General features: G+C 38.3%; 1 protein-coding gene across 1 annotated transcript in view; it reads left to right on the top strand.

Moving 5' to 3' along the window:
* ADAMTS3 (ADAM metallopeptidase with thrombospondin type 1 motif 3) overlaps positions 1-15,649 on the top strand; it is a 288,169-nt gene that overhangs the window by 207,713 nt on the left and 64,807 nt on the right. The gene's annotated exons all lie outside the window — the stretch shown is intronic.

The raw sequence follows: 15,649 nt of genomic DNA, 5'->3' as shown, positions 1-15,649 counted from the left end.
CCATTCCAAGAGTGCGTTCATAAGTCCAATTTGTTCATAAGTCCAACAGAGTTAGCCTAGGTACCCAACTAACACAATCAGCTATGTAGTACTGTACCTAATAGGTTTATAATACTTTTCACACTAACTGGAGACAGTGGTTACAGACAAAGGAAAAGAAATCCTGATTTGACTCAGGTCAGCTTCTATAAAGAAGCAGCTGTAGTGACTGTAACCTGGAGTGGAAGGGGGTAAGGAGGGCTATCTACAGGTTAGGGAGTGAACTTTATTATTACATTGCAAACCACACAAAGAGAAAATGTACCTCCAGGAATGTTTTGTATAAACAAATGCCTGGACTAGGTCAAGGCGTTTATAAAATATTACTTAAGAACACCTGTCACATAATAGGTGCTCACTAGATGTTTGTTAAATGAATGCGTCCTCTCTCATCCCTGTGTTGAACACGTCCTCTGGCTTTTGGTGCATTTTCTGAATACTAAAAATGTAATAATAGTGATACTAGTGAAAAAGTTATAGTAAGTCCCCTACATACAAACGAGTTCCATTCCAAGAGTGCGTTCATAAGTCCAATTTGTTCATAAGTCCAACAGAGTTAGCCTAGGTACCCAACTAACACAATCAGCTATGTAGTACTGTACCTAATAGGTTTATAATACTTTTCACACAAACAATACATTAAAAAAAGCACAAAAAATAAAACATTTTTAATCTTACAGTACAGTACCTTGAAAAAGTACAGTAGTGCAGTACAACAGCTGGCATCCAGGGGCATGTTCACATCTTTGAAAGTTCACAACTTGAAGGTTCATATGTAGGGAACTTACTGTATATGGAAATGTAAGCTAGAGGCCATATTGGAAGCAGTTTCTGAGGGATACGGGAGAGAAAAAATAGAGGTATTCATCAAACTCCACAAAAGTATAGAATCACAGAAGCAAAAGTCTAGAGGTAGGAGGGATCTTGCAGGTCACTGAATAGCTCAACCCTCTTATTACATGGCTGTGGCTTTGAGGCCCAGTTTTGCTAAATAACTTACTATATATGTGTCAAGGTTCAGTTCCAGGAAATTGAAACCACACCAGCTATTTTAAGCATGAAAGGATTTAGTATAAAGAGTTAATTGCACATTTAAATTGTTGGAAGGATTGGAGTGGCCCTTCGGCTTGGGCTCCAGTACTAGTTCCCAGAACGATGCAGCTGATTGGCCCACCCGGGCAGCTGCTATTGCTGTGAGGGGGAAGAGGGGCAAGCTGCCGCTGCTGGACCTGTTGACTCCAAGAACTTGCCACCGAAGATGCTCTCTGAGGATAACAAACTGGCACTACTGCTGCCTCACTTTCCTCTCAGCATCAACACAGCTGGCAACCAGACCTAGGATGTTAATATAAAAAACCTTGGTCCCCACAGTGCATCTCCAACCACATTTGCCACTTCTGAGTTCACATCTCACCTGAGTGCTTCTAATTGGCTTAACCCCATGCTCACCTGGGAGCCTAGCTGCAAGCACATTGGGGCTCACAGTTTCAGCTTCTGCAGCATTACAGGACACAAGGAAGTTGGAATGGATGTCGACTGACAAATCACCGGATTCACACACCTGCATCCACAACTAGGAAAGCACATCACTGCAACGAGAACATAAGAGGCCTGTTCTTGCAGTCTCACTGTTACCATTGAACCTAAGTGCACACATAACAAGAGAATTACGTAGATTCAGCTCTCCTAGAAATCAGACTCTATACTGAGAGACCTCTAAGTAGGGCAACCACTTAATTTGTTCAAACTGGACCACATTTGAAAGTGGAGAGAAAACATTACTAGTATTTATGCCAGGATAACAGGCATGATACAGAGATCATACAGGCCCCCAGAAAACTGGCTTCAAGCCTGTCTGTAAAATATGTAAGATTCTTCATGATCCTGCTTCAGTCTCCCTTAGTGACCACATCTGTCAGCACAAATCTTCGCTTTTTGCTCCATCCTCTTTAAAGTCTGGTCTCCCAGGATATCAGTACTGTTCAGGTCTTCTGGACACACTATGTCCTTGCCTAGAACGGCCCTCTCTATTTCTCCACGTGTCTAACTTCTGAGTGTCTTTCAAAATCCAGTGCAGCTGTCACCTCCTCTGTTGAAATGCTCCCAGACTCTTCCAGGTAGGAAGGTGGTTCTTCTTCAGTTACATACTTACCTTGTATGAAGATATCTGTTTATATTTCTTTCCTGTTAAGCTGTAACCACCTCAGTGATAGGAACTGTGCTTTATTCCTAGAAACCAGATCGAATTCTATGCTGAAAAAGTGCTCAAGAAATGTTTGGAAATGGATGGAAGGAATTAAGGAAGAGATGGAAAGAAATAAAGCAACAAGGGAATGAAGGGAGCAAGGAACTGAAAGAAAGAGGGGGGGGAAGGAAGAGAAGGGGGAGCATGAGGAAAGGAGGTCATGAGCCTTTTCTAGTAACTCTAACATTTTCATTTGTGAGAATTCGCCTTATATTACCAATCTATTAGATCTTTAAAAGTACTGAATAAGTCGAGATGGAATCCATACACACTCACTTAGAAATGAATTGCTGCCTGTAGTCTGGATTTCCCATTTGATATTTGAAGAAATTCAGCATTTATTGACCTTGATGACACTTCAGTGGTTAATGGTTTCACTCCATCTATGTTAATCTATCAAATATGTCATTCCTTACTTTGAGTTGAACATATAAATGTTAAGATTTCTTGCATTCAAATTGCAAAACGATCTTTAAAATCTAGAAAGATGAATTTAGATACAATCAGACCTAGTACACCAATGAATCGTCCTTGTTTCCCTTTTTTTTCACTTATCACAAGATGATTCCTTTTTTGAGTGAGTGATTTCATCCTGCTTGTTGTGGCCCTTGTTGTTGATTGTAAGGGACGGCCCACAGTGAACCTGATTTACAGAATTTATTTCTTGCCTTCACTTCTGTAACATGACTTCCTAAAGTTCACCCCCAATTTTCTATCACCTAAATGTGTGTTTTTTTAAAACTAGTTTGTAAATCTCTGAAAAACTCAGTGCAAAACATTTTCTTTTTTCATTCTTTTTTTTAATATAAATTTATTTATTTATTACTTATTTCTTGGCTGCATTGGGTCTTTGTTGCTGCGTGTGGCTTTCTCTAGTTGTGGATCTTCATTGCGGTGTGCGGTCTTCTCATTGCAGTGGCTTCTCTTGTTGCAGAGCACAGGCTCTAGGCACGTGGGCTCAGTAGTTGTGGCTCACAGGCTCTAGAGTGCAGGCTCAGTAGTAGTGGCGCACGGGCTTAGTTGCTCCATGGCATGTGGGATCTTCCTGGACCAGGGCTCAAACCCAGGCCCCCTGCATTGACAGGCGGATTCTTAACCACTGCGCCACCAGGGAAGCCTGCAAAACATTTTCAATGACTATGTCAAACATCGTGTTCTTTGGACTGTAAGGCGATACCTATGTTAGCTAAGGTTTTAATTTTTTGAACTTGCTCCATGTTTGTGTTAAGTAATAAACAGATTTGGTGGGGGGGGGGGTGCTACCCTTGGAAGACAGTTTCTTTCTGTAAACTTATTTACAGTGAATGCCTCTTGGCTCAGCCAGCTGGTAATGAACAAAGAAACTCATATCGTTTTATGAGAAAGGTGAATAGAATTTTTTTTTGAGATTTACTGAATACTGCTCAGCTTTCTCTCCCTTCATCTGATACTGTGTGCTGCAAGGACATATTCCAGGAGATTTAATATCTCATAAAAGTATGATTTTTGTATTAAAAGAGTGTTATCAGGGTGTTTACACTGAACATTTCACTACTACCCAACTTCCGTAAGTCCAATTAAATGTGTATAGAAAGTCAACTAAGGAAAGCTTAATGGCTATAGAAAATTCTAAGTCATGTTACAGAGTAACATGCCTATAAATCCAAGTTTCTAAACCCCACCATATGTTCTTAGCAAAACCAAATTAAGTGAACTTCTACTCTTGGCCAAGGTGGAATAACAGAGACTGGATTTACCCTCCTGCTTTAAACATCCAGAAATGAACAAAATATATGAAACAATAGTTTGCAAGACACTAGCTATCTGGCAGTGAAGGACAGTGATCCCCAAGAGATGAGAAACAAATGCAGTGAGACTCAGCATTACCCCAGTTTACTGCCTGGAGGATTTCTAGTCTGAATCTCAGGGAAGGAGAACCCCGGCTGAGCCTGACAGAGTTGAGAAGCCACAGCTGAGTCTGGGAGTTGAAGGTGGACAGAATTCCCAGACTGAGTCTGTAGGAAGAGAGAGCTACACAGGGGTAAAACTCTGAAGATCTGAAGAGGTTGCCCTCTAGTGTTTAGTCGAGTCGTGATCAGCACATTACAGGTGAAGAAACTGCAAAGCTTGGGAAAAAACCATGCAAGAGGATTAGGGGAACAGTGCCCACACTTCCATAGGGCTGGGCTTAGTGCTTGTTCCCATGAGGCAGACTGGAGTATCTCATGGTTCACCCAGCACTGGATGGAGCATATGCAGAGGAATCTTGCCTCAGTAGTGGTGAGTAGCTCTAGATGGGCACTGCTCTGATCCTGCTTAATACATCTTAAAAACAAGACCTGAAAGGACCAAACTGTTTTTAAGTAAGTTAGCCACACCAAGAACAAAGCTCATGAAATTTGTAGGAATACAAAGATATTCAGCAGCCAAGAAGGTAAAATTCACTATGTCAGACATCTGATCAAAATTACCAAGTATGCAAAGATACAGGAAATTGCAGCCCAGAAGGATGATAAAAATCAGTCAGTCAAGACTGACAGAAATGTTAGAATTCAAAGCATTAAATAGCTATTAAAACTATATTCCATAAGTTAAAAAAATAGAAGATAGAAAAATACCCCCAATTTTTTTCTTCCACATGATCAATACTAGCTGGAAGGATGTATTATGGGCATATATTTTTAAAAATGTAAATATAACAGAGTTTCTTTTCTCTAGCAAATTTTATTCCTTACACTAAGAATAGTTTTATTTTTAGCAAATAAGTGACTTTAGTGGAAATGCACTGTGGGAATGGCTCAACAATCTTATTCGAATGCCAAAAATGATATGTTATTAAATTTAACTTGGATGATATCTTTTGTGGGTTAGGAGTTGTACTATTCCATTCATAGTATTTGGTAACAAATATGGTTCTATTGTAAATTTGTCTTCAATATACAGTAATTATTATGGCTCAAATATACTGACTACATAAGATATAATTATGAAAAGTGACCTTCCATCTAAACATAGGTCAAAACTATTTGATCAGTATTATTCAAATGAACATAGCACTTTAGATAAAAACATGTTGAAAGACTATTTCTTCAATATTTAATGTTCTGATAATACACATTTTTAACTTTATATCTTTATAACTAAATTTTAAAAGAAAATTTATTGGAGGTAGCATAGTAAAATTTTGCTGCATCACAACAAAAAGGCATAAAGTGAATTTTTAATCACTTAGTATAAAATTCTGGTCTGTGTTATGGATGTGTAAATAGCTAAATAATCTAAATGTCACCTTCACTCAACCTTTTATAGGTTGTCTATAAAATCTGGAAACATAGATAATATTTTATCTTTCAGAGCAGAGACTGAAGATGTCCTTGACAATGTTCTGTATATTTGTTTGTACCTCCAGACTTTATGGACACTCGGTTCCTCTTTAAAGGTGAATGAGAAGATTTTTTTCTTATTGCGATAAATTACTAGACTTCTACATTGTTATGAAATATTTTATATCATAATGTAGGATCTCCTATAGTGTAGTACCTTTTTCCATGTACAAATATATTTAAATTGTGAACTGTACCCTTGATCAAGGATTTAGCAGCAGATTAATTATACATACGATCCATCATGTATGATCAAAAAAACCATAACAACAATAAGCAAATTCAATAATCTAAAATAGTGAAATGATGGCCCAATTATTAATTATGGAAATTTAGCCAGGAAGAAGATCCTCTAGCACTGCCTATTTATTTTATAGATAAGGAAACTGATGTGCAGATAAGTTTGACATCTTTCTCAAAATCATACAGATGGATCATAGCAAAGCTGGGCCTAGATCTGTTTTCTTTGTATTGTTTCGTTGCCTTATAACAAACACCAAGAACTTAGTGGCTTAAAACAGCCCTCATTTATTAGCTCGAAGTTCTTATAGATCAGAAACCAAGGTCACTGGACTGGGTTTAAAGCTTAGGGTATCACAAGGCCAAAATCAAGGTTCTAGACAGTTTGAACTCTGCTCTGGAGGCTCTGGGAAAGAAGGAATCCACTTCCAGGCTCATTCAGGTTGTTGGCAGAGTTTAGGTCCTTACTGTTGTGGGACTGAGGTCCCCATCTCCCTGCTGACTAGGGTTCAGTGTCAGCAACTGAAGACCTCTCTCTGGTCCTTGCACAGGCTGCGTCTGTCTTCAAAACCAGCAACGGCAAGTCATGTCATTCTCATGGTTCACATTCCAGAACTTCTCTCCTCCCCCTTTCTCTCAGCAAAAGCTCTCTGCTTTTAATGGCTCAGGAGGTCAGATCAGGGCCAACTGAATAACACCTTTGTCTCACAGTCAGCTGTGCATATAATGTAATCATATCTCATCAAATTCACAAGTTCTGGGGATCTTTGTGGGGCCATTTTAGAAAGTCTGCCTACCACACTCTGAATCTATTCTGACTTTCTTTGTGTTATACTCTACAACCTCATTCTGAAAGATCTACAATATACATATAAATTAAAGATTTACATATATGTATAAAAGTTTGCATGTATCTCACACAAATATAACTTTGATATTCATGTGGCCCCTTCCATTACTTTACAACATCTCTGTCCATTTTCTGCCTTCTTTTGAACATCTTCACTAAAAGTTGTGCATACTTCACCTTGTCACTCTTATTCCTGTTTTATTCTTCTCACACTGCTTCATCATTCTTATCACTGGAATGTAAGTTCTATACAGGCAAGCTCCACATTTGATTTGTCCACTGCTGTACTTCCAAGTGCTTAGAACAGTGCCAGGTTAAGTAGCCCTGTTCTTTAATTATTTATCAGAAATAATAAATACTTAATGTTAATATTCATAGTTTGGCTCTAAGGACTTGTTTAAATTTTTATTAAATCATTCCATATACCCTTGGAGAAAAATTTAGTATGCTGAAGTAGAGTTTCTGGGGAAATTTGGGTAAAGAAATCCCTTTACCCTTAATAAAGTAGCATATAGGAGGCAACTGATAGAAGTAACTTGAGCTTTGAAACTGGCAGCTATGAAATGGAATTCTGTCTGTACTTTATGCAGTTGATTTTACTTAGAAAACTTTAACTTCTAGCAGTGTCAGATTAGTAGAATGTAATCTAGTAAATTGGGTGTAGGGACCGCTTCCTCTACTCTGATTTAGTAGAGGTGAACTACAAAAGCCATAAATAAAAAAGAATATAATTTAGTCAAGAGGAGGAGAAAAGTTCATTAGAATGCTATTAAATGTAGAGAGAAGTAAAATTTGAAAATTAGGGGCTTCCCTGGTTGTGCAGTGGTTGAGTGTCTGCCTGCCGATGCAGGGGACGCGGGTTCGTGCCTCGGTCTGGGAAGATCCCACATGCCACGGAGCGGCTGGGCCCGTGAGCCATGGCCGCTGAGCCTGTGCGTCCGGAGCCTGTGCTCCGCAACGGGAGAGGCCACAACAGTGAGAGACCCGCGTACCGCAAAAAAAAAAAAAAAAATTTGAAAATTAAAAACTGTACTGTCTTCCAGAATTAAACTATGATTTTACCTGAATAAGAGCAATGGAAGAAACAAACTAGAAAGTAGATCACTAGTAGAAAAGCCCTTAAATTTAAAATGATATAAAGAGAATAAAATAATTAATTTGGGAGATTTTTAATATGAACAGAATATATCATCCTTTTCAAGGGACTGTACAGCCCAAGAATAGTTTATTAAAGAGCGGGAAGGAAAAAGAGGAAAATCGATGACCGTAGCAGGAAGGACATAGATGGGTTTATTCATCAGGGTTCTTTTATTTTCAGTTGTTAGGAACTAACATCAAACTGTCTTCGGCAAGAATTTTTTTCGAAAGCAGTAAGAGAAGAAAATCAGGTGGTAATATTGTTTATTGACTCACAAAACCGAAAAGATCAAAAGAATGGTTGAATTCAGAGGCTTGGAGTCATCACTGGAACAGAACTATTCTTTCCATTAATAATCTTCACTTTCCTCTTCTTGCATTAACCTTAGACCAACAACTGTCCCGAGCTTTCCCCAAGCACCTTCACTGTTATATTCTGCCAGTTTCAAGCTCAGTAGAGAGAACTTCTCTTCCCTAGTAGTTCCAAATAAAATGGTCCTAGATCATAGTTTCATTGTCATGAGTTAGGCCATCTGCCTATCCAATTACTAGAGTCAAGGAAATGGAATACAGTACTTGGCCCTGCCTGGGTCAATGCCCACTGCTAGAGCTGAGTGTCTAGGGGTGGAGTGGGGAAGTGAAGGCAGGAGGGTGTAGGTCATTGTACCTACATGAACTGCCTGGAGAAAGGCAGAAGCCCCACACCTAGATTTGCCAGATTTAGCAACTAAAAATGCAGGATTCTCATTTAAATTTGAAGTTCAGGTAAACATGGAAGAAGTTTTTAGTATTAGGTAGGTCCCATGATAATATTTGGGACATACTTATAGTAAAAAAAATTGTTGTTTATCTGACATTTGAATTGAACAGAAAATACTGTACTTTGTCTGACAACCCTGCCCACACCCAGACATTTCAGTGATTTATTCAAGAAACGGTTGGAATGGGGCTGAGCAAGCATCAGTGATGAGTCCACTACTATACGAACGAAGGACTGAATGTCAACAGCCATCTCCGGAGCAAAAGAAGGCAGAAGTGATCGTAGGCAAGCAGATTACAATAAGAGAAATGAAACATAAAATGCATGAATGCAAACTAAGATAGAGTAAAAGAGACCAATGGAAGACTGTTACTAGGGATTGTGGGAAGAGGAAGACTTATAAAGGAGGATTCAGGGGCTTCCCTGGTGGCGCAGTGGTTGAGAGTCCGCCTGCCGATGCAGGGGACATGGGTTCGTGCCCCGGTCCGGGAAGATCCCACATGCCGCAGAGCGGCTGGGCCCGTGAGCCATGGCTGCTGAGCCTGCGCGTCCGGAGCCTGTGCTCCGCAATGGGAGAGGCCACAGCAATGAGGGGCCCGCGTACCCACCCCCCCAAAAAAAAGGAGGATTCAGCAATGTGAGTTGCCTGTGCAGTTTCCATTTCCCCTCTTTTATTTCAAGGCCTTCCCCCTTCATCTTTTTAAATAGGATCTCCGTACTATTCATGAACCCACACTTTTCCTAAACATGTACTTCAGAGGAGGCTGGCTTCAGTTACAGAAGTTGATTTCTGATTGGAATAAGGCATGTGTGAGTTCAGTTATCTTTGAATGATTTTTACATGGCCTTGTGATTCAGTTCAGGCCACTGAAACACGTAGTTAAATGTACCAGAGGGCTTCTAGGAAAGATTTTTGCCTACTTTTAAGAAAGACATGCAAAAGAGATACAATTTGTGGTACCTGGCTCTGATGCTGGAATTGGTGCAGCCATTCTGAAATAATCAAAGAAGTGAATTGGAAGACAAAGCAGGATATGAAAAGATGGAAAGAAGTGTGTACCTGATCTATTGATGAACTGATTAGCCCAGGAATCACCCTACCTCTGGACCTCTTGTAGTGCAAATTAATATATTTCCTGATCGTTTAAGACACTTTAAATAAAGTTTTCTTTATTTGCAGCTAAAAACGTTCTAACTGACATATAGGAGATTGTTATAACAGTCAGGATTTTCTATATATTGGACGATGAAGTGACCTTTCTATTTTGTTCATTTGCTAATGATCACGAATTCAAAGCATGAAAACATTGGGTTTTTTTACTTAAAAAGTAAGACGTTTTCCGTTTAAAAATGCCATATGCTACCCCTTAGAGTAGTCAGTGAAAACAAAAGCAAACGTGTACTTTAGAATTAGAACTATTGGGGAAAAGAAATCACGGAAACTAATATTCATTCAATGGTAATGTCTTTTTTTAAGAAGAGCAACAGTTACTTAATGAAACTTCAAAATTGGCATCATATGGATAGACCTAGAGTCTGTCATACAGAGTGAAGTAAGTCAGAAAGAAAAAGACAAATACCGTATGCTAACACATATATATGGAATTTAAGGGAAAAAAATGTCATGAAGAACCTAGGGGTAAGATAGGAATAAAGACGCAGACCTACTGGAGAACGGACTTGAGGATATGGGGAGGGGGATGGGTGAGTTTTGACAGGGCGGGAGAGAGTCATGGACATATACACACTAACAAACGTAGTAAGGTAGATAGCTGGGGGGAAGCAGCCGCAAGGCACAGGGATATTAGCTCGGTGCTTTGTGACAGCCTGGAGGGGTGGGATGGGGAGAGTGGGAGGGAGGGAGACGCAAGAGGGAAGACATATGGGAACATATGTATATGTATAGCTGATTCACTTTGTTATAAAGCAGAAACTAACACACCATTGTAAAGCAATTATACCCCAATAAAGATGTTTAAAAAAAAAAAAAAAAAATTGGCATCATAAGTTGGCCTGAATATAGTTCTTTGAACTATCACTATGGAATTTCCCAGTTCGTGAAGGATTCAGCTGCTTTTCAAAAAAACATTTTATTAATCTTGGTATAATGGTGCCCCCATATGTGTGGAGATGCTGTTACTGTATCTTTTTGGAATCACAACAATATAAATTTATTTAAATTATATCAATGGAAAAATCACTGTCCAATGGTACAAACAGGTCAAAACAATTACTTAAGTTAACTCTTCTCTGTTTCTGACCTTAACAGATGACATGTGTTGGATTTTATGCCTATTTTTAGCTCTGATCTTAGGATCTCCACCTACCATTGGAAAATCCAGCTGGCATTCCAGTCACTTCATTTTCACGGCAGGAGTCTGTTCAGGAAGAATGCCAAATTTCTACATATAGATTCATTCTGTGTTTATTGTTACTGCAAAACATTTTTTCCCTCATTTTCTGAAGTAGATGCACTACAGAGAAAGCTGCTGAGGGACATTTTGGTAAAGTGAATCTTACTTTATCATTCTCTTATTAACATGAAATTAATTTGCATTCCCAAAGGGAGTAGGAGAGCAGGGGGAATCTACACAATAAAATTAAATATTGTCAAAGTCATATCTATTAAGACTAGATTCAGTGACATATACCCAAACATGTTCTAAACAGGATGGAAGTGCTATCCTCCATAGTACTTTGTGTAACGAAGTCGGTTCCAGGGCTGGGATGCCAGCTCCACAGTCACCTTGGGGTCAGATCCCTTCTTTATAGCTATTCTACCAAACTAAGCACATGCCTTGAATCCAGGCTTACCTCAAAGAACTCTCGATATCATGACCAAGGTCCAGGCAGCTGGAAGGACTAATAAGCGAAGGACTAGAGATGTGTGGTCCTTAGTCACAAGGGAGTCTGCGAATGACTTTTAACTGGGTTTATTTCTACCTCACATAGAATGACAGTCTATTCCTTAGGTATAACAGAATGGATGTAGGGTAGATGCTTCTGTCACATTCCCTATCACAGTATGCTTAAGATTGTATTCCAACCTCAAATGTATCTCTATCAGTTTCAGAATTTGATCAGAACTTGTACCTTTCCAATTTTAAGTTTGTCTCCTGTCATTTTTTAACCATAGGAACTTTTTCTGGGATGAGAAGTGATTTCACCAATCTACACTTAGATTTCCTGTAAATGTAATTAAGCATGTAAACCTGCCATATTCCATCCTGAAAATGTCTTAGGCCCAAGTGTTATAAATTAGCAAAATGAATTATATTCTACTTTATCTATTTGGTAAGTTCAAAATTCTGATTTAACACTATATCCTATCTTTAACTCTAAAAATAACTATATTTACTGTGACTTGATTGGTCACCTGTTTGCCCCCAAACATTTCATATTTTCTGTAAAAACAGGCTTTATAGTAAAATCATTATTTTTCTGAAAGTGCCTTTATAGCCATTGGGAAGCTACGGGGTACAAAAATGGGTACAATCAAAATGTTTCCAAAATATTAATTAATTCTCATCAGTAACTTCTAAGGTAAGTTTCCAAAACATACATTTCCCAAATAGTTTGAAAAACAGAAAACTCACTCTAAGTGCTAAGGGGATTGCCTTTGATATTTCTGTGAAGCTTGAAAAGTACCCTAAGCATCAGTCTTTTGGAGTGAAGCATGGGGAATAAGTAGCACACTATACTTATTGCAAGGCCTTATTTATTGATTGATATATTTTAAGATGCTCAGTTTTCCTGCTAATTCTGTTATCACATCAATCAATCTCTGCTGTCCAACTCAGCTACAGCCTTTCAAATCACCTTGAATGCACTTACTTAGCAGGATGCCAACAGTGTGTCACAGAGATGCATAGTTTGCGACACCCAACACAAAATGTCACTCTGCTTTCACTTCTTGAACTTGCCTATTGACTTCTCTGTGATTCTTCAGTCCTTAAAGCAGAAAACAGATCTGATAGGGAGTGTTTGGACATGATTAACATGATATTCACCTTTAAGTGTTCTTATTCCTATACTTATGGGGGCACAGAGAGAATGGTAGAAGTAGACACAGAATTAGAATTACACATATTTTGTCAAAGTGTGTGCCTGCTTTTAAACTCTGAAGCTTTGGAAAGGTGTGAACTATTACTAAAAGGCATGTTCTAATACCCTGATTAGGTCCGCTTAAAGTAGAACTTGTGGAAGTGATTTAAGCCAATATAATTGTTTGTGACTACATGATACAAATTCAGCTTCATTCTGAACATAAATCTGGTACAACCATGTGGTTCCCAGAGTTAACAACTAAAGAGTTCTTAATCTTCTCAGGATCTACCATTTATTGAGTGGGTACTCAATAAATATGCACTGAGTGACGATCAGTGCCATCTATAAGCTCTTTCCAATTTGATATTAGATTTTTAACCTACTAAGCAAGTTTGTCTCATTGGATTTAATCCTAATTTTAACTGAAAGTAAGCATGCTAGATTCTTCTCTGCTTTATCTACTTTGTGCTCTTCATGAGATATTGTTACCCTCATTCTTTCTAAAATTATCAGCAATTCAGATTTTCCTTTATTAATTCCAGATTTTTTCTCACCTCTATTTTAAAAGAACTATAGCCATTTGATATGTGACATATAAAATAAAATGTAGGAAGCTTTAAAAGGTGTAGAAAACTTATCATAATGGGAAATCAGCAGCATCATCATAGCAGTAGTAATAGCAGTAAGTACAGTTTGTTGAGCACTTATATCTAAGCACTGTGTACAGTGTTTTTACTAATATTAATTATATAATCACAACAACTCTGCAAAGGAGGTATTATTATCCCATTTTACAGATGAGAAAACTGAGGCTCAGAGAGGTTAGGCATCTTAAGTAAAATCACACTTCTAGGGTGTGACACTGCCAGGATTTGAAGCCAGGTATATCTGATTACAAAGCTTGTGAACATTATATCGTAAAGTATGTATACTGCGAAAAATTCATTATGAATGAAGATATTTCACAGCCTCAGACCTATTTGTTAATTAATAGGGACGTATATAAATAAAACGTACCAGAAGTTATTCCACCACTGTCTTTTTTTCAAATGTTTGACATTGCCCACTTTAGGAATCACAGAAGAGAACACTATATGGCACAGGAGGAAATAGGGACAGAAGTATTCTTTTTTTTTTTAACATCTTTATTGGAGTATAATTGCTTTACAATGGTGTGTTAGTTTCTGCTTTATAACAAAGTGAATCAGCTATACATATACATATATCCCCATATCTCCTCCCTCTTGCGTCTCCCTCCCACCCTTCTTATCCCACCCCTCTAGGTGGTCACAAAGCACCGAGCTGATCTCCCTGTGTTATGCAGCTGCTTCCCGCTAGCTAGCTATTTTGCTTTTGGTAGTGTATATATGTCAATGCCACTCTCTACCTTCGTCCCAGCTTACCCTTCCGATTGGCACAAAAACAGAACAATAGATCAATGGAACAGGATAGAAAGCCCAGAGATAAACCCACGCACATATGGTTACCTTATTTTTGATAAAGGAAGCAAGAATATACAGTGGAGAAAAGACAGCCTCTTCAGTAAGTGGTGCTGGGAAAACTGGACAGCTACATGTAAAAGAATGAAATTAGAACACTCCCTAACACCATACACAAAAATAAACTCAAAATGGATTAAAGACCTAAATGTAAGAAGTATTCTTGATTGAATGAAAGCAATGGTTGAAAGAAAAAGACGTCCTTCTTCCTTCTCAGGTTCCTCATGCAATGAAAAAATAGATTCGCTTACCAAAAAACCACCTATTTTAGGAGGGATGCAAAGGCCAAACCAAAGTTATCTTAGAGCAAGATGAACTGTCCTTCTGAAATAAGTATTCAGCCTTCTTCATGCATGCATCAGACTTAATGACATGATGACATTGCTAGTATATTTGCATTGGATACTGCCACTGAGAGTTCTGCCAAAAAGAGCCATTTTTAGAACTGGGAGCTCATGTATGAATTTCCTATTTGTACGCTAGCTATCACAACCTTTCACATTCTCAAGTGTGTGAAGAGACTGAGGTTGAATAGTAAAGCTGTTTGCAGGTGTAGTCTCTTGCCCTCAGTGTGGGTTTACAGCTCTTAAAAACAGCTTTTAAGGAAAGATTTCTGTTTGATGTGGATGGTGGTGAGAGTTATTTACTTATTGTAGAGCCAATGTGATTCCCTGATGAGCAGAAAAATCCCAGTTAATGATCTAGCATTTGGGCTTGGGTCAAAGTAAATTACAGTATAGCTTTCAAACCTGAGTAGTCATATTCAGAGGCTGTGCCCATACTTGTAGGGGAGGGTGCTGGTGTTTCTCTATATTTTTTAAAAGTGGAAAGGGTATGAGTGAGATCTTTACTTCTACTACTTCTAGTCCCATGTGGCTAGGGCTTGGTCATCAATCTTCTTGACCAAGAGACACTGCTTTTTCCCCCTCAACTTTATTAACACCACAAAGATGGAGAGGGAAATGCCTGTTCATTAATGTCAGACATTGCTTCAAATGGCTTACAGGCCTCAGTACAACACTAAATAAGCCTCCATATAAAGCATGAGTCAGAATTGGTTCTGTCAGACTTCTTTTTAGATATGTGATTGTTTTAGTCATCAAGACAGTATGTAAAATAAAATCCTTTCCAGGTTTTATATATTTGAAATGGGAATGAGTATTCTTTCAGTTCTGTACCTGCAGTTTTGATTAATAACTTTTATTTTAGTATTCAAATAACATATTTTATTTTTTAATTCACCAAAGCATTTTCTTCCCCAAAACTATGGTAATCTGAATCTAGGTAGTTAGATAATCTAGATAACTAGAACCTGAGAATGCCTCTCACTCTCTTTCTCTCCAGGTAGATAGATAGACAGATAGGTAGGTAGATAGATAGATAGATAGATAGCAGGTAGATAGATAGATAGATAGCAAGCAGGTACGTAGATAGATACATAGATGATCTAGAGATATATATGTACATGTA

Source organism: Neophocaena asiaeorientalis, unplaced genomic scaffold (genome assembly GCF_003031525.2).
Source record: "Neophocaena asiaeorientalis asiaeorientalis breed wild unplaced genomic scaffold, Neophocaena_asiaeorientalis_V1.1 scaffold148, whole genome shotgun sequence".
In the NCBI taxonomy this organism is placed as follows: domain Eukaryota; kingdom Metazoa; phylum Chordata; class Mammalia; order Artiodactyla; family Phocoenidae; genus Neophocaena; species Neophocaena asiaeorientalis.
This window is presented reverse-complemented; position numbering and strand designations above follow the sequence as displayed.